Below are 13,495 nucleotides of genomic sequence, written 5' to 3'. Positions count from 1 at the left end.
AATGACTGAATCAGGTACAAGAGACAGACGAGCATTCTTTGCGTGTGCTGGCATCTCTATCTTATGCTGTGCGTGCTTTTTCCTCTGGGAGATGCTACCCAAATAGGAAAAATATCACTGGTGAACTGTGCCACTGGAGGTAACACACCTTGGGACTAGTCCACCAAGGACTAGGGCAACTGCATCAGAATCGCACAGCAATTTTTTGGTTCTGCTGAGATAGAACTGTAGGAGCAAGAGTACAAAGTGTTTGGGATAAAAACAGTCACTGCAACTGGCCAAACGCCACCATCACTGCCACTCGGAGCTCTGGAAAAGCGCAGGGCAGTAATTACATAACAAACAAAGCCTGTCTCAAGCTGTGAATTAATCAAACTGCTGAAAATAAAACCTTCCTCTCAGGAACTTCAGACAAAAGAAATGAAAACAACAAGGCTGGCTGGGTAATGAAAAGCCAGCGCACTGAATAGGGGACAAAAGGAAGTGGAACAATAGGGTGTTGGACAAAAGCAATAAAGTAAAGGGAAGTGTGACAGCTGAACAATGGGGTACTGTGCACGCCAGAGTTTCTGATCTTAGCAGGGCTTTTTTATCTTGGTTCCCTGCCCTTCTCTGAACAAATCATTGTGCTTTTCAGGTTATTGGGTTTCCTTTGCCGCTTGCTATTTGGCTCCTACAGCCATTCCAGTCAGAAACCTACGCCATTCCATTTTCAACCATGGCACCATCCTCTCTGTGCCACAGCCCACCAGAGACCAAATAGATTTGTCTTCTGGAGACAAAAGCCATCCATGTGTTGGGGAGGAATGCTGATAAGTGACAGCAACTAACCCTCACCCCAACAGAACATGCCAACTGCATTACGTCGCAAGTGCCCTCCCATCTGATGGCAACAAAGCAGAAGTCTCTCTGCTGCTGGCATGACAACTGGCCCAAGGAGAAAGTCTTTGGTCTCTATTTGAGCCAGTGGTTCCACTGCCTGTTCAAAGAGCTTGTCAAAGGTGTCCAGGCACCATGTTGGTAAAGATTTAAGTCCCTTGTCATTGCAGAGCCCTACTGCTGGAATTGTGTCTACTGACACCTACCTAGGCACTTGATAATATATTACAAGGGCACCTCCAGACAGAGGATTTTTCAAGCATCAAGCAGGCTGATTCAGTGCTCCTGATATAACAACTGTACTGACAGAACATTTGGCAAATAAAGGTCACAGGTGAGACACAAGCCAGGGATTTCCTGGTTCACAGCTTACTTTCTTAGCCCCTATACATCCCTGTCAACTGAAAGCAGAAGCTCCTGAGAGGTTCTTACACAACCCTATTGTGTAATGCTGTGTCTGTTTATTAAAGGCTGTGCAAGTCACACTTACAGTTGAGTGCTAAATCATAACACCAGCAGCAGCAAGGGAACCTTCCATACACAATAGCAAATTATATTAGTTGAGGGACAGGGCATTCCTTTACAGTAAGCGATGTAATACACTTCATTAAGAAATCTCTGGGCAACGTATTGTGTGTTTTCAGTTAGCATGCAAACGCTCTGAATGTGTTGTTGAATGCCAAATTCTTTCCTCTGATATATATAATAACCCCTTGCAAGACTTAAGAGTCATAATAGATAAAGATGTCCAGGGTCTGAGGCTCAGCCCCCGGACTTGCCGGGAGGAGGGGACGGGAGGCAGCTGGGAGACAGGTTTCCAGCCACCCCAACAAGACACCCAGGGCCAGAACCCACCAGCACCAGAGAGAGGAAAAGAAGCACCCAAGCCTCAGAGGGTTAGATGGGGCAGGTGGAAGCCAGCTAGCCCCACCCTCCGGTGGAAGGCCAAGAGCCCAGGCAGGGAGAGTGGGGGCAGCCAGGAGGGGATCAGACCAGAGGGAGAAAGCCCAGGAAGCAGGGACAGCCAGCTAGCAGCAGGACAGCCAACAACCTTACCTGCAGTAGAGGAAAGGCTAGAAGAAATCAGCCAGAACCAGGTGGGGCTGAAAGCAAAGCAGCCACAGGTGGGGCTGCCTGAGGCCCTCGGTAGAGAGAGTTTGGCAGCCAGCCAAGAGAGCACAGCTGTAGCCGCCCAAAGCAGCCAGACTAGCTACCCCAGATGCAGCTGTTTGAGGCAGCCAATGCCAAGGCTAGAGGGCAAAAGAGGGGTGTGGCTGGCAGGTGCAGCCAGGAATGAGGGACGGGATATAAGGGAAGTCCACGCACAGGGTGGGTTGTTTGTTGTGTAGGAGTGTGGTGGAATGGAGGAGAGCGTGCAGTGAGGAGGAGGAGGAAGAGGAAGACAGACAGCAGGATGGGGACAGCCAGGGGCGGTGCAAGGGTTTACCTTTTACCTGGCAATACCCAGATAACACTCTTCATTCTACTTAGGTTAAGGTGAAGACTTGTGGAAGATAACCACCCATAGACATTACCTAACATGATACATTTTTCTGAAGGCTTCTACATATGTGAGTGCTCACAGGCCTAATCAATGTACCAAGAAAGATCACACTCATCCTAAAGATCCACCATAACGCTAATCTTCCCTTCAGCCATGCATGGTTACATAGGAAGAAGAAAGGACATACCTTACTACCACCAGGGACAATGACATATACATACAGCAAATGTGTTAATACTTACTTCCCAAGAGGCTATGGCAACTAGAGTTGCCAACTCCAGGCTGAGAAATTCCTGGAGATTTTAGAGGGTGGAGCCTGAGGAGGGCAGCATATAATGCCATAAAATTCACCCTCCAAAGCAGCCATTTTCTCCAGGGAAACCAATCTTCCTAGTCTGGAGATCAACTGTTATTCTAGGAGATCCCCAGGCCCCACCTGGAGGTTGGTAAGCCTAATGGCAGCTCTAGTGTGATCCATCTAAAATCTGGCTAAAAGTTATTTCAGATCATGGTCAGAGGTCTTACCTATCAATCCCTAACATATGACCAACTCCCACAGGCCATGGGGTTTCCTGTTACTGCAGCTACTTTGTCATGACCCCCAACCAACCTTCACTGGCTTGCTTTGACTGTACAGAGTAGACCAAGGGTTCCCAATGTGGTACCCACAGGCACCATGGCACCTGCCAACAAGTGTTTTTAGAAAAGTAGGCTTGGTCAAGTGGGACTTGCTCAGCAAGGTTTCTGATTGGCTGTGCAGATTTTTTAAAAGTTGCTTCAGCAACAGCTGCCATCTCAGTACAAAGATCTTCACTGCGTGTGCACATTCAGGGAAATATTGTAAACAATATGTTCATTTTTAAAAGCATCCTGTTAAAACAGCTTCTGCTTGAAATGCTGGAAGAGTTACTATCAGAGTTATGCGCAACATCACTCCTTCATATTTTGCGGTTGGCTCCACCTCCTGTGGCAGCCATTTTTGTCGAATGGTTATACCTGACATAAGTACCAGTAGTTTGCCAACTGTGGCTTAGGAAATTCCTGATGATTTCAGGGCAGTGGTAGAGGAGGGCAGAGTTTGGGAAAGGAGCTCAACAGAGTAGTGATGCCATAGAGTCAACCCTTCAAAGTTGCCATTTACTCCAGTGGAACTGATCTCTGTAGCCTGGAGATTAGTGGTAATTCCAGAAGAACTCCACACCTCACTTCAAGGCTAGTAACCCTAAGTATCACGAGCCTGTTCTGCCCTTGCCTGGTTGACAGATCAGCAGCTCCTTCCGGCTGCATTTAAATCCCAGTTTATCCCATTCAAGACCCAGCAAATGACCTCAAGGACATAACAAGAATTCTACTGGGTGGACTGAATACACAGGGACCAACAACAACAACCCACCACCACCATCACCAATCAATGTATATACTGCCCTTCAGGACAACTTAACACCCACTCAGAATGGTTTACAAAGTGTGTTATTATTATCCTCACAACAATCACCCTGTGAGGCTGAGAGACCTAAGGTCACGCAGCTGCCTTCAAGTGAAGGAGTGAGGAATCAAACCCAATTCCCCAGACCAGAGTCCTGGCACTCTTAACCACTACACCAAACTGGCTCTCAACAAGATGCTTCTGGACACAGGAAACTGCTTCATACTGTGTTAGACCAGCCTCTAAAGACAGATTTCATTCACCTGGTATGGTTAAGTCTTTAGACGCTGCATACCCTTATTCTCTTCTGTACCAAAAGTGGCTCCAAAGTCCAAGCATGGCCAGTCTCAGGCTAGGTCCCAGTATCAGGTCTTGAAGTTCCCTGATCATCTAAGTCTATTGTCTAATCCAATTTTAAAGCTATTTAAGGGTCAGCCATTACATCTTGTAAAGCATAGTTAGGTGCTGAGTTGAAGCATATGCCCTTTAGACCAAAATTTAAGTAGGATGATCATAAATCAAGCTATGACTTGAGGACACTTTCTACTACCACTCATATTCTTAGTTTGGCCTCGACTAAGACTTGATTTCTCAATTGCAACTAACTGGGATACTGAAAGTAGAGTATGTGTGTATGTGTTCTTACTACTGATGTGTTGTCAGTATCTCCCTTACTACTTTTATATGAAACAAGAGGTCTACCTGTTGCTGAGGTGGTATCCACTTAGGGCTGTCAGGTCCCCCAGTGGGGGCAGGGGATTCTTCACTCCCACCCTCTGCCCCCGTCACCACTCACCTGGCTGGTGGGTGCCCTCCTGGTGTGGCACGACAATGTCATCGTGCAGGGCCCATGAGTGCTCCCACACTTCGCACCAAACCAATTTGGGAGAGAAGAAAGGTGGGTGAGTGCTGCCCTCCCACCGCCCACCATGAGGGTAAGAGGACCTGGCGACCCTAATAATCACTAATGAAGGGGTATCAGCCAACTCAGTAGCCATTGTACAATATGGAGATCTGAAGTTCACAGTAAATCAAGATCCCTGAAATTGCCATCTGCCTAATTTGACTACATACCATCTCTGTCTATTCCCATTGCCCACAAGAGAGAATCCTTCTAGCAAAGATCAGCTTTAGAAAATGGCCACTTTCTTTTTAGATGCAAAAGATGCTGGCAGGGGAAACAGCCCATGCTGCAGTATATCCTGTGTGGAAGACCTGAGGCCATCTTTCTCAAGTTGCCATACAATTCATTTCACAGAAGAGCTCAAAGAATTTGCAGAAGGTCAGAGTTAGAGAAATATAAAAAGGATCTTCAGGGCACCCTGTCCTGCAAAGATACAATAAGCAGAGATGAAAATGAACTGAGCAAAAAGAAATCTGTGCTTTCGTTCCAGTCCTTATTACTTCAGAAAGCCTGCTGAATGCATAACCCCATTATGCCGAGGGGGAAAGAAAGCCATATTCTTGTTGCAGGTCTCGCTCGCTTGCTTGCTGGTATGTAGCCATGTAAGAGGGCTGCATTGTCATCCGGACAATGGGGGAATCAAGAACAATCAGTTGGTGGCGGGCTGAAAATGTATTCGTTTTAAAAGAGCACACAAAGGGAAAGTTCCAATCCTCCAGCGGGTCAGATTCCTATTGTACTTAACCTTTTGGTACCACTGGAAGTTTACTCTCAAAATGGGTCTGTTACTTTAATAGGTGTCTATTTGAAAAGGACTCATTGTATTTTTATTACATGGTTTGCTGAACAAAAATACAGCCAGTTATCTTGTTACAAGGCTTGTTCCAGCAATGGGCCTGGTCCCCATTCTAATAGTCACAGGTAGTTACCTCAAGGAGGAATGCTCCAAAGAGCAAACAATGGAAACTGGAACAATTGGCCTGGTACAGGGAAAATGTCTTCCTGTAATGGGGTTTTTCTTTTAATGTTTCCTTTTCTTGCATTGTGGGGGAGGGCTGAGCAGAGCCTGCAGCCTTCTAATGTGAAAGACAAGGGGAACGGATATGGCTGAGGTCAAGGATTTTAGCAAGATTCCAAGAGAGACTGGCATCTTTTTGAACTGTTCTAAAGATACATCGCTGAGACTTCAAAGCATCGGCCATTATTATTTAGATATCATTTAGATAACATACAAAATGGTTCGTAATAAATCACGTTTTGCCATCCTGTGAGGTGAACTGTTATACATACATTGTAGCTTAACTATGAGGTGAGACCTTCATAAAGATAGGAATATACTACATGGGTTCACTCAGGGATTCCTGCTGAAGCATTTCTCTTAAACATGGATTAAGACCACTGTTGGTAATTAGACATGTGCCATTTTCATTTTTGCATTCTGTGGCTAGCTGGGAATATGAAATGCTCAAACCTCTCACCATTCTGAAGTATATATATATATCATGTCCCACGTTGTTACTATTTCCACTGTCGATGATCTTGCCAAAGGCAAATTTTTGGATGCAAATTATAAACACAATTAATATTATTTTAGAGGTTAACAAAGGCCTAGAGAATTGTTTACCTACATTTTTAAAGGGATCACTTCCCAAAGAGAAAGAGTATCTTTTATTCTTTATAACAGAGTTACAGTGAGAATTTGTTTGCTCACGACTGGAAATTCAAAGACGTCCCCAATCTGCAAGAATGGCAATTTAAATTTTGGTAATTGGCTAAGATCAGTAAATATTATATGTATGGGTTAAAGAAGAGGAAAATACATTTGAGGATATCTGGAAATGCTTTAGAAATTGTTGGCATCATGCTGTTTTGTCACAGGAAGTAATTTTGCTCTTGTTGGTCTTTCAGGTACCTGTTTTGTTTTGCTATAAAATACTGTACATTGGCAAGGAATTTACAGCTGTCGGTTTGTTTCTGTCGTTATATAGGAATGTTCTCTGTTTGAGATTGATTTGGGGATTTCTAACAATTTGTTGTTGTAAATATGCTTGTCATGATCATACAAGCACATTTGTTTTTAATATTTAATATTAACAAATTATGTTTTAATATTTTGACTCTTTATATCGTTTTGATTTTTAATACATATTAAAGCTGTTTCTGCCTGAAGATTTCTATACATTGGTAAAGCTTCTTCAGGAACTTTAAATAGTACAGGGGCTTCTAACAACGTTGCTAATAATACTGCTAATGTTACAATTAATATGTATTTATGATGCATTGGTAATATACATTTTATGTATTTTTTAAATTAAACTTAATAATTATAGAATTGTTAATAGTGATAAGTGATTAAAGAAAAAGGACTTTTCAACATCTCAATCTGAAAATTCTCAAGTCACTCCTTCAGTCTGGACGCAGGACTGGGCTGACTGGATGCTTTGCTACTGCTTGCCAACAGCCAGTTCCGAAAGGCCAGCCTATACCTTATTGAAAGTATATTGTCATAACTACCTGCTCACTCAACACAGAGCACCAGGATTATTAACAGATTGCTAAGGTCTTGCTATCTCAGAAAACTTTGGATGTGGATCTACACATTTGGTTGGAATAACTACAGAGAATAATCAAAGGTGGCTAATCATCTGTAAACCCAAAAACTAAAATCTTGCAATGGCGCCAGACTCTCTCAACAGTGACTATGCAACTTTCCCCCCTACCATTGTTATTTCTTTGTGGCATACATCCTGCTATTCTCCCTCTCTGCACTGCCACCCTTCCTGGCTGAAACCTGACCCTATCTCTCTTGTTTATTCTACCCGGGGTGGCTCCAGCATTAAAAAATAGCTGCCCTGGGACTGGCACCATGTGAAAATTTTGCAGCACTGAAATCAGGAAATGGCACCTTCTTGGATAAGGTGAAACCTGTAATAAGCCTATGATGTTGCCTGATATTAAGGCAAATAGAGGTAATGGCTGCAGCCATGACACAGGAAGCTATAATGGTCTATATTACACACACACACACACACACCATTATAGCTGTGTGTGTGTGTATGTATACACACACACACACACACACACATAAACACACACACACACACCATAATGACATAGGAAGCTATAATGGTCTTTATATATATATAATGGTATTATATATACACATACACATACACACACATATATATATACACATATATATATACACACACCCCATTATAGCTTCCTATGTCATGATATCTAAGGAGAAAACAAACATTGCTCTCAACCTGCAATCACTTTGCAATTAGATCTCTCTGCTTCTATAGCTACTGTGTTATTTTATTTATTTATTTAGATATTTATACCTTACTTTTCTCCCCAAGGCAGACCCAAACATTGCACCAGTCTCCTATCCTCCATTTTATCCTTGCAACCACCCTGTGAAGTAGGTTAAGCTAAAAAGATAGTTACTGGTACTAGGTTACCAGCAAGTTTCCATGGCAGAGTAGGGAATTGAACCTGGGTCTCCCAGATCATAGTCTGACACTCTAACCAGGATCCCATATTGACTCTATAGCTCAATCAATCTCTTGCTTTGCTCCTGTCATAAGGACTATCATGTATTCTCTACTTCTTATCTGTCTTACAAGAATCCATGAGTTCTGATTAGTGTCAGAGTCAGATTTGCCTAGATGCTGGTTTTGTTTTTGCAATTTCAGAGGTTCTTCATTGCTTCTGTGTCCCAACATGCCTCAGTATAACCCGAGATATTTTACACGACACCCAGTTCTAACCTAATCAGCATATAGAGGGCTTTCTCTATTACCAAAGTCAATACTCAAACATAATGCAGAAAGAGTTTATCACTATGCCCTCAATAATACATAATTACACATATACTTCCTAAATAAAATGTGTGTTTTTGCCAATGAACTTCCATGATCTTAGCTAAGTACCATGCTTATAAAGAAGAGAAGGAATATTCAACATGGATTTGTGCATTTTAGAAAATCTGAAATCCTACTGTATAAATTACAAATAAGATCCTACCAACTGACAAATTTGGGATGACCTAGAGCATTGAAAATTGCCTGTGCTGCCTTCCAGTAAAAGGGGGGGGGGGGAGTGTCACATGGTTAAGTAAACATCTTGTCTACAAAAAAAACCCTCTAGTGACCTTGCAGGTGCATAGGTCGCAGAGAGCATAAAGAGGTGATATAGCATCACATAGGTAGAACTGTGCCAAACGTGGCATGATGTTTTAAGCATATGACTTAAGGCCTACTTTATACAGTCAGCAGAATGAGGTGGAAATGAGACCTCAAAAGTGCTGAGATAGAATGGGCCACACCCCTTCAGATTACAGGAGAGGGATTACATTTTCCAAAGTTATCTACATGGGCTGCCCTTGGAGACAACTTGGAAGCTTTAATTGGTGCAGAAAATAACTTGCAGAATTTATGCAGATATAACACCAGTTTTGAAGCAGTAGCAGTGGTTTCTTTTTTGCTTACGAGTTCAGTTTAGGGAGCCTTTCTTACCTTAAAAGTCTCTCATGACCTACATATTGCAAGGACCACCTTTCCCTCTATCAACCTCTGTCCCAACTGCATGCCTCACAGCGGTTTCTCTTTCGGTTCCTTCCTCTGGTATGGCACATTCTGCCTCTATTCCTGAGCCTTTTCACTTGCAGCTGCAATATCATTAAGTGGATTAAAAGTTCAGAAGGCAGCCACAATGATGGCCTTTCATAAATCCTACTAGACCTTTATCTCTTGAAGGGCTCCCTCATGCAGGGCAGATTTTAATCTAAAGGTAACCTTTTCTAGCAGGTGATTAATTGGATATAGTTTTCATTGAAATATTTGTGATTTTATAACGTGGATTTGTATTATTTTTAACTTAGTTATTTGGTCTACAGTCATACTTATAAAACCACCGTGGCCTGAACAGGAAAGGTGAGCTTGTAAATGTTTTAAATACAATAATAAATGTTCACACATTAAACATTCTCACAGTTTCAGAGGGATAGCTGTGTTGGTCTGTAGTAGAAGAGCAAAATTCAGGTCCAGTAGAACCTTAAAGATTAACCAGATTTCCAGGGTATGAGATTTTGAGAGTCAAGCTCCCTTTTGACTCTCAAAAGCTCATACCCTGGAAATCTAATTGGTCTTTAAGGTGCCACTGGACCCGAATCTTGCTCCTCTAATAATTCTCTGTAACTGAAAAATTAGTATTCATGCAAACAGTTAGACTAGAACATTTCTCCTTTTTAAAAATGTTTTTATTACATTTTAATACTTATAAACTTAATGCTTTTAAAGATCAGTACAAGTATAACAATAAATTCAAGATATGATAGGAAAAGGACACTTGATACATAGCTCAACATAAGTTTCTCTCTGTTATACCAGACTAAGAAAACAAGAAACAAGCAAAGTGAAAACTTAATAATATAGTAATATTTTGTGGATAATATGATTATTACAATAATTTGGCTCAATTATATTGGATGCCATTTTCTCAATTAGAGGAGAGCATTTTTCAGAGAAATTAGAACAAGGTTTGTGATTTTCAGTCCCTGTCAAGGTATCTGAGATTTTTTCCAATGCCATATATTCCCATAGCTTGTTATACCATTTAATTAGAAGTGGTGGCTTAGGCTCTTTCCAATCAGAAGCTATCACTATCTTGGATACAGAGGAGGCTAGCTATGAGTAGAACGTTTCTCCTCGATGTGATTTTTTAAAAAATTGCATGGAATTTTTGCAAGGAGGAAGCATGAAATATGTAACCCTCCTTTCCCAAGCTGAAGTGGTACTGCCATCAGGATTCTACTGCCTCTTTCTCTCGCAGTTTCCATTCAGTTCATGCATAAAGCTTTTATTCTATCATCGATCCGGTTCCTTTCATTCCCAAAGTTTAAAAAGAGACCAGCCAGTCAACTGCTTTTAAAAACATAAGCAAGCTACAAATGTAGGACTTGTCCCAGAAATAAAATTAAACTGACTTGGTGGAGGTTAGACATCTATGCAAGCACCAAAAATATGTTGCCATTCAAGCAATACATGTTTAACAATAAGGAGACCATTTCAAGACACACACATAGGCAAGACCTCTCAATTAATTTTGTTTTTACCACAACCTTCCTCCAAGGAATTCAGGAGTACCTGGTCCTCCCCTTCTCCACTTTATCTGCACAACAACCCCAGGAGGTACGCTAATCTGAGAGTGCTGACTGGGGCAAGTTAGCTTCATAGCTGAGCAGGATTTGAATCAGGGTTCTCCCTAGTTCTGGACCATCAATCACATCACAGTGGATGGATTATGGTCAATTTTGTCCTCTGCCTATGGCTCTTAAGGGACAAATGGGACCAGGATCCAGAGTACTGGCTTGAGCTATAACATACTGAAGGAGCAGCTTCCATTTTCCCCTACCCCTGCACTGACTTCACTGAAACCAGTCTACGATTCCAAAGTGTCTATATACTGTATACACACCGTATTTTGGTCCTGTACTTCTTACTTTAATCCCAATAAGCAACAAGATCAGCTCCAAATGAAATAAAAATCACTCAAAATATTAATGTGTTCCATTCAGTCCACCTGCTAATAAGTCAAAGTGAAACAGAAATATGTGGCATTATGAGGGTGGTATGCATACTGGAGAAGGTGTGGTCCTACTGTCTCCAAAGGTCATTTCAACGACAGCCTCATAACTACCATTTATAGACAGGAGCAATTGATTCTTTTCTTACATTACTGTGCACCCTGTCATTTCCATTTCCTGTACACATTTGGAATCCACACAGATGAGAGACTGGCAGTGCAGTCCTAAGGAGAGTTACACACTTCTACGTGCACTGAAGACAATGAGCTTAGACGGGTGTGAATCTGCTTAGCATTGTACTGTTGGAGGCCCAAACTGGACATTGCACTCTATATTATTTTTCAGATTGACCTTCATTGCAATTATGATGCATTGAGTATAACCCTGCCATACCCCAATCACCAAAACTGAAATGGGATTTTCATTTGCTTTTTGGCTAAATGGTAGAGTGATTCTATGCAGAGTTACTGTAAACTAAGTCCACTGCAATCAATGGGCTCAGTACATAGGATTACAATTTTTATGTACCAACTCAAGAAAATACTGTAACAGATCTTAAGAAGCTACGGTAGACAACGGAGATCCTCTGCTGCTATCTCTTGGTATGTTACAACTGATCTATGGGAAAAGGAACATTATTCACATTAGAGGGCTAAAATAATTATTCAATATAAAGAGTTGGAAAGCATATATAAACATGATAAATATAAACTACTCAGTGTTCAACGGAATACATGCTCTTAAAACAGGGAGATTCAAATAGGTAAAATGATAGAACATGACTAAACAAGCATATGAAAGCCACCTTGTTTTGTCTCTGGTTTCTCAAAGAGAAATCAGCAGGTGTACTCAGAATTTTCCCAAGGTCTAGTTAACACAGCTTACTCCCAGGAAAGCATCCTTAGGATTGCACCATTATGCACCAATTTCTAATTCTAGACACATCTCACCAATCAGTAAAACAAATCAGAAGTAGAACCAACTTTAAAATAACTCTCTAAAGGAGGGGGGAGAAAATCTTAAGTCCTTGCTTAAATAGCAAAACAAAACATTAAGATATTTTTATGCAATATTTAAAATGCAAAGTCAACATTTAAACATTTGAGCTGAAGGCTGATTAATAATTTGAAAGATAAAAACATTTGGGAAAACTCATCACTCAGAAATGCTGAAAATTTAACTATCAACATGTTTAAATTAAAATCTTTGGGTAGGTTTTACTTGGGTTCAAGTAAACAACAAACACAGTCCTCAAACTGAAATTACTCCAGGCCAGTCACATTAATATTAATGTAGGTATTTTGGAACAAGTGGCTTGCTGAGAACAAATATTCTCGCCTCTTACATATGCTAGAAGCCCTCTATTAAATATAGTGCATGTCTAAATAAACTTTAACTCCTAGATCTGTACATTTTTATACAGCAGATTCTATTGACACCAAAAGTAGAACAAAAGTAGATTGTTCAATTTTCATATTGTAAACTGAGGATTTAGGCATTTTACAAAGATTGCTCTTAATAAGAACAGTAAACATTTTTGCTGTATAACAGAGTGCTGGTAAAAACATTATGGGTTGTTTTGGATTTGCATATACTTTTAGAAAGATAATAAATGTATGAACAGGTAAGGTCATCAGTTACTCATAACACTAATCTTGGTAATCAGCCAAAGGTTTGTTTAGTCAATCAGAGGTTGGCCTGCGCACTCACTGGGCCCAATCTCCATGTGTGTAAAGTCCCACCTCCACTGGAGCTTGCACATATATACCACCAGGGCTTTTTTTCTGGGAAAAGAGGTGGTGGAACTCAGTGGTGCAACTCAAGACCACACAATGACATCACTTTGGGTCAGCTGGAACAAGGGGGGAGTTTTTTAAAGTTTAAATTGCCCTCGGCAAAAATGGTCACATGGTCGGTGGCCCCACCCCCTGATCTCCAGGCAGAGGGGAGTTTAGATTGCCCTCCGTGCTGCTCAGAGGCGCAGACGGAAATCTAAACTCCCCTCTGTCTGGCGATCAGGGGGCGGGGCCACTGACCATGTGACCATTTATAAGAGGTGCTGGAACTCTGTTCCACCACATTCCCGCTGAAAAAAAGCCCCGTATACCACAATGTATGCAGGCTCCAAACATGTGATCAAGCTCTGAACATGTGATCTATATACCCTGGAATGGGACAGGGTACAGTGTG

General features: G+C 41.5%; 1 protein-coding gene across 2 annotated transcripts in view; it reads right to left on the bottom strand.

The window, feature by feature from the left end:
• Positions 1-13,495, bottom strand: part of SOX13 (SRY-box transcription factor 13) — a 63,501-nt gene that overhangs the window by 23,144 nt on the left and 26,862 nt on the right. The gene's annotated exons all lie outside the window — the stretch shown is intronic.

The sequence above is a fragment of the Eublepharis macularius genome, chromosome 5 (assembly GCF_028583425.1).
Source record: "Eublepharis macularius isolate TG4126 chromosome 5, MPM_Emac_v1.0, whole genome shotgun sequence".
Lineage (NCBI taxonomy): Eukaryota > Metazoa > Chordata > Lepidosauria > Squamata > Eublepharidae > Eublepharis > Eublepharis macularius.
Note: the sequence above shows the minus strand (reverse complement) of the source record. Positions and strands in the feature narration are given on the sequence as shown.